The sequence below is a fragment of the Neltuma alba genome, unplaced genomic scaffold (assembly GCF_004799145.2).
Source record: "Neltuma alba isolate B1F8T4 unplaced genomic scaffold, ASM479914v2 tig00012575_pilon, whole genome shotgun sequence".
NCBI lineage: Eukaryota > Viridiplantae > Streptophyta > Magnoliopsida > Fabales > Fabaceae > Neltuma > Neltuma alba.
In genome coordinates this window covers 51,264-60,752 of record NW_021637027.1, presented here as the reverse complement: position 1 = coordinate 60,752, position 9,489 = coordinate 51,264, and the positions used below count along the sequence as shown (strand labels likewise).

General features: G+C 32.4%; 1 pseudogene; it reads right to left on the bottom strand.

Annotated features, from left to right (window-relative positions):
- Window positions 1–5,101: 5,101 nt before the first annotated feature.
- On the bottom strand, window positions 5,102–9,162 carry LOC114728799 (protein DETOXIFICATION 16-like; annotated as a pseudogene).
- Window positions 9,163–9,489: the final 327 nt, after the last annotated feature.

Here is a 9,489-nt window from a genome sequence, read left to right as displayed (position 1 = left end):
TATTGCCTAACTTCAACTGACTCTCAATTTTCTCTAAATTCCGAATTATGGTTTTTTCTATTAATCAGTCGGTTCAATTTATCTCACAATGAGTGCGCCCCTCTGTACTCACTCGAACTGAACTTTTTTTTTTTTTTTTTTATCTCATGAATTATATTACAAAAACGGTTGAAAAAAAAAAGACTTGATTTAACATGGATAGAATTGAGTTAGAAGTGAAGAATAATAAAAGGGAAGAAAGGTGAATAGTTAAAAGAATCTCAAATCTCGTAACATGATTTAAAAAAAAAAAAAAAAAGAATCTCATAACATGCACACATACTTTAGAGATAGTTGGTCACCTTCACATGGGGTTTACAGGAGGTTGAAGCCATGCATGTGAAAGGGATACCTTGATTGGTTGAAGGTACATCCTTCCCATATTAACCCTTGTTGTTTCTAACATTTTTGTAACTTTGTATTTTCCACACTCCTACTTACTCCCCTCAAGCCGCACACATGCTTTCCTATCTTTTTTTCCCCCCCCCTTTCGCAGGTATCCCTAAAGCGATCTAATGACTAATCCCTTTGCATTCTATAAGACCATAGGGGCGGATGCTGGTCACAAGTATTTAACGCTGCCCCATTGGCAGGGTGAGGATTGAACCTCGATTAAGGTAGCAGAGACCCTTATTATCTCACTTAAGATCTTGTGGTTTCCCTATTACTTCCCTTTGAGCCACTTTCCCTCTGAGTTTGGATCTAGGATGTAAATTTTTTTTTCTTTATGTTGAAAAAATTATTTTTCAAGTAAGCATACTTTCTCACAATTTTAATTTGATACTTATGCCGTTTTCTCTATTTATTAATTTTTTAATTTTATTTTATTGGTCCTATAATTTTACTCTGTTAGTATGACCTTATACAAGGATTAAAGATGCTAATATAACAAAGTTAAGAGATTTAATAAGGGAAGAAAAAAAATATAAGTACCAGATTTAAAACTAAAGAAAAAATAAATACCTATAAAATAGTCTTTCTTTTTTAAGAAGAAATAGTGTACACCAAAAGCACTTAAAAAAAACAGTGCAATATTGCTTGCAAGAGGAAAATTCCAGGAAAATACTACTTTTTTTTTCTTTCAAAAAGATCACTCTAATAAGCAGAAATGATGCATTGGTTAGACGGACGTTTCCTGCATTTGCATTAATATTAACAACACCTCCAACCATTTTCACAAATTCCATAATATCATTAACAACTCATTTTTTCATTATTTAAAATGTTTCCTACACTTGCAATAATAGTATTGACAACACCTTCAACTATTTTCACAACTTAGTTGATGCAATCTACAACACTTTTTTTTTTGTTGCAATTTTTAAACTTGGCAATTCAACCAATGGGGGTAATTATTTAAGTAGTTTCGTTTTTTCGTGGTTTGGAATTGATGCAATGAATGAATACTTATGGCTTAAATAATGAAGCTCTGCTTGAATTAGCCAAATTTGAAAATTGCAAAAAAAAATAAAATGTTAATGGTGTTTTCAGAGTTGTGAAAATGTCTAGAGGCGTTGTTAATATTGTTGCAAGTATAAGAAACAGCTTGAATAATAATCCCTTGATTGAGTTCTTCTTCCTAAATTTTGAAGTGTTTGAAAACAGTTTTTAATGGTATTATCAAAATTGTGAAAATGGATATAGGAAATGGCTTAAAATGTATCCCCTTCTCAAATTCCTCCTAAGTTTTGAAATGATTAAAAGTAATTATAAATGAAATTATCCAAATTGTGAAAAAGACTAGAGGATGTTAGCATTTGAAAAAGGCTAGAGGATGTTAACATTGTTATGAAATGCCTACCTTTCCTTTTTTTTTAAAAAAAAAATGCTCATAGGTAGTTTTATCTTTAAAATCTCATATGCTATCTAATCAATATGTCATTTTGTTTATTAAAGTGATATTTTTAAAATTTTAGAACAGTATTGTAGCTTAAAAAATATATATGTATAAATAATAATAATAATAATCGGATGCCGGTCATTTAAATTTGATTTGGCCAGCGCCTGTGTGGCATAACGATATGATAGCCACCTAATGGTGGCTTTTAACAGGGTTCGATCCCTACCCGCAAGCTATGCTTGCCTAAAAGAAATTGATTTGGATGATCTAGACAAATCCGTATATGCTTTGTACCCAAGCAAATGGTACCAATCAATTTGCTTCATAAACAAAACAAAACCACTTTGTTCTGTGTGTAAGGAGACTTGACTATACAAATGATACAAATAATTATTAATGCCCTCTTCGTACTATATAGTCCTCTCTACTATGATTTGAGGAACGACCAAAAGTAGAGAAGTAAATCCAAAGAAAAGTTCATCATCTCCCCCACAAACACACATGCACCTAAACTCCTAAAGTTCATCAGTTCTTGAGATCCGTCCACATCCAATCTACCGGTGAAAATAACACATCATGGCTCCAAAATTTATAAAGATGTCAGTCGTGGGTCTTAATGAGAATCCGAAACCACCATTTTCAACATTGATTTAAAAAATATACCACATCCAGTCCTTAATACAAAAATTAGTTAGGAATTCAATTTGATTTTAAATATAAAATTTTAATTCATTTTGTTTTGAATATTTATAAATTTCTTCCCAAGTATCCTATAGTAATTACATATATTAAGGAATTTTCATTAATAAGTAACTCTAAAGTACATAATTAACAATGATATTTTAGTAAAAATCACATCTTCGTAAATTAGTTATCAAATTCTTATATTAAGAATCGGATGTAATATAAAAGAAAATATCAATACTATATGGTTTAAAGTAAACACTACTTTTGATGTTGGTTCTTAAAATTTAAAACCAGTGATTTTGATTTATGAAATTTGATATCACTGCTTCCAAATTTTAATGACAAACATAAAAAAAAAAAGTCAAAATTGATGGACATAAAGATAATATTAATCATAATATCAACATACATAGACTCCTGTTATAGAAATCAATTATGCACATGAAAAAGTTGCATTTGAAGGTGGCTCTTCTTCTTCCCTCTCCCACCATAGTGGATCAAATTCAACTCAGACGCACGAAGCATCCATTATTTCCTTTTCAGAAAATAATGAATACGTAAAATTACAGTTGACGAAAACCAAGCTGCATGGACAGTATTGATCTGAGTCGTGTGGTCCAAGATGATGATTATTAGCATTAAATTAATTCAGAACCCTGATAATAACTAATAAGCAGTAAAAAAACAGGCCTACGATCACAATATATATATATTTATTGATGAAGCTAGCTATATATATGGGCTTTATTATTCAAACGCACAAAAAGATATTCTGCAGCAGCAAATTAATTAAATGTCGTCTTTTATGTATTTTCATTCATTTGAACATATCCTCCTCAGAGAGGATATAATCAATCATATTACAAGCTCATATAATTAATTAATTTCTTAGGTGGTCCTGTTTTCTTCTGTGGAAAATGCCTTTCATTTTCCTCATGTCTCAAAACCCATCACCATCAAACAGCTCATTCATCTGTGCCTCCTCTGTGCCTGCCTCAATTTTGCCGCAGGATCATTATATATAGCTTGGATTTGTTCAGTACAATGTGACACTTGACACCTAATATAAAAGTTAATTAATTAATCTAAAAAAATTAAATAAATAATAAATATATGTTAATAGAATACTTTTGCCTACTATGTATATTAGTTAGAACTATCTTTTAATAGAATATTTATTATGTGTAACTGTTATAAGAACTATTTTGAAAATAAATAAATAAATATGAGAGATAAAATAAATTAAAGTTTTATATTTATTATCAAATTGAATGTCAAAATAATCCTTATATTTAAAAAAAAAAGGAGGTAATATATATTATATTGAGCCCTCAAAGAAGCATATATTGCTTCAGTAAATAAATGCATATGCATGCTCCAAATTATGCGTATTGATTAAAATTATCATTTGATGAAATATTTAACATATGCAACTATTATAGGGATTATTTTAAAATAAATAAATAAATATAAGAAACAAAGTGAATTAGAAGTTTATATTTAGAATCAAATTGAATGTCAAACTAATTCTTATATTAAGCTGTAATTAAATCACCGTCTAATCACAACTATCATAAATTTTGTTCTTAGATCATGATGATTTGAAAACTTTAGGAGGATTTATGGTGTCTAGTTTTAGCATAATACTCTCTCTGCGATTCTTAATAGTTAATATTGGAGCTGGTCTTTATATTTGATTATAAATATAAAATTTTAATTCTTTTTAATTTTTTATCTTTTTATTTTTATCCAAATTAATTGACGGAATTTATAAACTATATAATAGAGAAGTTTCAGGGCGATATAATTAACTGATTTATTTGGCATACTTAATTTACCTAAATTAATTAAGTTGTTTTTTTATTAAGCATTGGAGGGAATGATAAATTAGGGTTTCTGGTCCAAGAAGGTTGGTACGTGTTAAATGATGTCTCTGTCTGATGCGGTTCAGTGCTCTTATCAGAAGCCAAAATCTGCACAAGCAGCTTTAGAATCACATTCATGGCTTTATATATATCTATGCCCGAAAGTCATGTAATAAATTTTCACGGACTGACAAATCTTATTTTTAGTCTTTTATGGATGAACTAATTTTCAATCGAAAATATGTTCCTGAATAATAATCTACCTATTTTATATATAATATAAATTTTTTTCCTAGATTATACTATTCAGAAGTTATTTCTCAAACTACGTTAAGCCCATGTTTAATTTATTTAATACAGTGACAAAAATGTATAAAATTGATAATAAAATACTACTTCCGGTTCTTAATATAAAACCTTATTTGAATTTTATTTTGATTCTAAATATAAGACTCTAATCCACTTTGTCTCTCATATTTATATTTTTTTTTCAAAATAATCCTCTTAACAATATAGTTATAACCAACACATTTAATTAGTAAGGACATTTTATGAAAGATAACACATATTTATTATAAATAACTAATTTAACTTCTTTATTTAATCTTCTCAAATTAATCAACTAGTTTTTATAATTATGACCGGAAGTAGTATTACTTTGGTGTCTCAATTATAGAGATAAAGGCAGGCGGATCTGCAGGCTGAAAAAACCAAAGAGCACATCGGCCAGGTTAAGATATGGGTCAGCAAGGAAAGGTATGGGCTCGACGCTGCGACCCAACCCAACAGAGGAGGCCCAATAAGGACTGCATTGAGGTCCATTTTCAGAGGTCAAACAAACAACTGCTCTAGCTTTCCCCTGCCAATTGGCGAATTGGCAGCAGTGAGCCTACTGATCAACACAGAGACACTCAAGACCAACAAGAGTTAGGACTAATGAAAGAGTTTAATTTCTTATACTGTGGTGAATTGAGATTCAGTGTCCGTGTCTCAACATAATTATTTCTAATAGGAAGATATCTGTGCATATGAAGAAAAAAAAATGCATAGGACACTTAGAAGAAGAAGAAAAGAGATGCAAATAGCATTCCAATTTCTTCCAGCGTATGGATATCCATGCTTGACACTTATGCTTGTTCTGTTTAGATTTGTGTCATATTCCTTGTAATTGGATTTACTTTAGATTTTTCATATCATCATACGTAAGCACTTTTTCTCTTATTACTCTAATCTTAGTAAAAGCACAAAGTAAATGCTTTTTCTTTTCTTTTTTTTTTTTCCTTTTCTTTTGAAGAAAAAGTCAAAACGATATTAAATAAAAACAAAATAAATGTCTCGACTTGAAGTATGCTTGTCTTTTGGATATATGAATATGGTTGCAAATAAAATAGTAAGATAACGTAGTTATAGATTAATAACTATTGCTTAGTCATATTTCATTTCAATATACTTAATATGTACACACAACCTTTGGTTTGTGAATATCTGTGTATTATGCCATACTGATGGCAAATGAGAAAATAACTGCTATAGGGAAATTGAATATGTACTTTATGTTACTTTTATGATGATATATTTTCACTATCCTGCCAGATTTGTTTTATTATAAAATTCATGTAAACTATGCTAACTAATTTTTGATCCCTCTTTTGATTCTGCATATCACATCTGAAAAGAAAAATTAGATCTAGATTTTCAGCATCCAAAATGAATATTCTTTTCTTCTAAATTAATGGGGCAGGTACTAATAGCCTGATATTACAAGCAAGATCAAACCTATGACCTTTCACTTGTAGAAAAGTATCTATGCCACCTACAAGGCCTTTGGCCCAAAATGAATATTCTAGTACAAGAGCCATTAGACTAAAGGTTACAATTTCAGTTGTTCAAGGAGCCAATATTGAGTCAGTTAAATGTTCTAAGCACTCCTGTCATAGTCTGTCTAGGTGCACCGCCGAACTTTTAGTCAATAGACAGTATTTTCTCTGTTACAATGTGCATCGTAGTTGAGCCTTTTTTTTTTTTTTTTTGGCCGCATACCTTAGCAATCTTTATTTCATATGTTAAAATCCTGACTTTCAGAATTACAGCTCCATCAATTAGCAACATTTTCTTTACTGCGGGACCCCTGGACCTTGTACCCTTACTGCAGCATTCTTAACCTAGAAAATGAATGATTTTGTCAGCATCTCAGCTCGCCATATAATGCCAAATTGATGATAAGAGGATGCCTTGCTTCTTTCTCCCAGTCAGTGCACATGGTTATGACAAGAAGACATACCGCTTGCACAACAAGTGCTACTGCCATACCTATCCAGAGACCCTATTTGTAGAACAAACCAATATTACTCAAAACAAGTAGCTTCAATTGAAAGTGTTTTACACCAGGAGATGGATGGAACCTTACTTTTACTTTCATGTGGAGGGCAATAGAAAAGACTACAGCAAACGGAACACCCACAAGATAATATGTATAAAGATTCACAAGTGCACCAACTTTCTGCCAACCACACCCTCTTGCAACACCTTATTTACAAAAATATTGCCAATTACTTGTCAATGGTGAAGTTCACATGCACAGAGAAACATAGGCCACAGACATATGACTAATACAAATGCAGTATGTAATCGTACCATGTGATCTTTGGCTCTTATTCCTTCTCCATTTGAGGATTAAAAATAAGTGATATGCACATTTTACACTCAGTTTAATGAGCAGATGTCAGTACCTGAGAGTACAGTTTGAATTGAATCCATGAAGGTTGCACCTGGCCACAATTGGCAGAACGGATGCAACATGTCTCACTACTTCATGTACATTGGTAAATATTCCACCCCAAATATTTCTTCATAGCATCAGCAAAGAAAACTCAAAAGCTCCCACTATGACAGCCATGAATAAGGTGACTTTAAGTGCTAATTGTGCAGCTTTTGGAGAGCCAGCCCCTAGTTCGTTTGATATTCTTATACTGTTAGAGTTGAGATGCATAATAAAACTTGTCAAAGTCCAAATTAGGATCAAATTAATCCTTGTCATACTAAAAGCTATATAAACTTCCACTGGGGTTGTTTTGCATAATAAAAAAAAGGCATAAATTTTTAGCAAGAAACCACTGACCTTGCAGCAACCCCATTCCAAAGGGCAACATCCAAAACATACCAGATGTATTAAAACTGCAGAAGGAGTTCAAAATCCATAAGGAATATGTGTGTTGTCTGTGCAGATGCCATAAAGAATTTAGTACTAACTAGAGCATGGCTTCTCACAGAAAAACTTACCATATAGAAGAAACCAAAGTTTGCAGTTTTGGATTAGGAAAAGTACCAGGCAGGATCACCATCAATTCAAACATCCATGATTCTAATCTGTTACACCAAAAACCAAAAAAAAAGAAAAACTTGTCAACAACAATCATAACATTATCTATTCCTGAGAAAAGTAGATAGCAATTGAGTCCTTGCAAAACATTTTATCTAATGGTGAAGAAAAAATAAAGATGAACCAATATATTGGATCCTTTGGGGAATGAACGATGCCTCAAAAATAAGAATCATGCCAGACCATGAGAGCTGAAGGAAGAGCAAGTCTGAAAAACTGCGGGATGTTATGAAAGGATTCTCTTGAAAAGCCCCGTCCAAGTCCTCTTGCATGAAGAAGAGTACTTGATATAAAGTGCTAGCAACAACAAATTAATCCAATTTGAAATGGAAAATGCGATGGCAGCTCCTTTGATTCCAAGGCCAGCTTTTAGAACCAACACCCAACAGAAAAGGATGTGTATTAAGCTTGTGATTCCAGTAGTGAGAACCAGAGGAAAGACTATGCTCTGGTTTTGAAGGAATTTAATGTTGCACTGAAGAAGACCAAAAGCAAAAAGGCTTGGAATCATGTGATGAGCAAATACTCCGGCTTCTTTTGAAATATTGTGGTCTTGATGCAATAAAACTAGAATAGGTCTCAAGTTAGCCAAAGTAATGGTCTGGACTATATCAACAAGTAAGATTACCAACATGCCTCTCTGCATATAAATGCCAAGCATGTGATATTGCTCTGCTCCATATGATTGACCACAAAATGTGTCTAAGGCACTCGCCATTCCCCTCTAAAAGCATTGAACAAAGCAGATTTTGAGTATGTGTAAAGGCTCTTAAAATTGATGAAAAACTGAAAGGTTGAGGAAAGCAAGAGACAATGAAATTCTATGGTTGGTATCCAGGATGTTTAGATCCCTTACCACAGTTTGATCATTAGAAAAAAGGCATTAAAGCGTAAAGCAATGGACTTTGATTACATGAAATGTTAAATTTTGAGAAAACAAAACTGAAGGATCGCAATATCATGAAATGACAGTCGAAACTTCCAAGAAATCACTCAAGCTCTTAAAAAGCATAATATCAAAGACTTAGTAATCAACTTAGATAAGTGGGATGTTAGATCTTGCGGGAAAAGGCAGATCCTAAGTCTCATAACTCAACTTCTGATAATTTGCATGTGTTTATCACAGAGGCAGAGAAGAAACACTACGAACGCATCAACACTGTAAAACCAGTGGCATTGAAAAACGAAGTAGCCATTGAAGCACTGGATAGAGGCAATTCTCCGAGATGACCCACCAAAATCAGCGAAATCACTTGTAAAATGTACATAAAAAAGCCCGCAGAAATCATTGGTCCTGCTAGCCATAGCCGCTTCTTTGCTTCGCTCGCAGTTTCCTTTCTCCACAACCCCATTTCTTGAGATGCAATCGAATTTAATGCTGCAAATCTAGACTAAAGGAGGGAGGGAAAAAAAAACAATTGAGACTTGAGAGACGCAACGTTTACTTAGCAATAAAATCCGAATTTAAAATCTTTTACAAACACACAGGAGTATAAAAGTAAAACCATCTTAAACAAATTATAATACAGTCGATGTTGGTGACTTTTCACACATATATTAATGCACTTTTTTATTTCAACAAGATCATTTTTTAATTTCAAAATCATGCTCAGTTCTACTTGCTGCATGGGCACATGGCATGCCAGCATCCGCACGAGGCCAATTTTCCAGAGGCACGA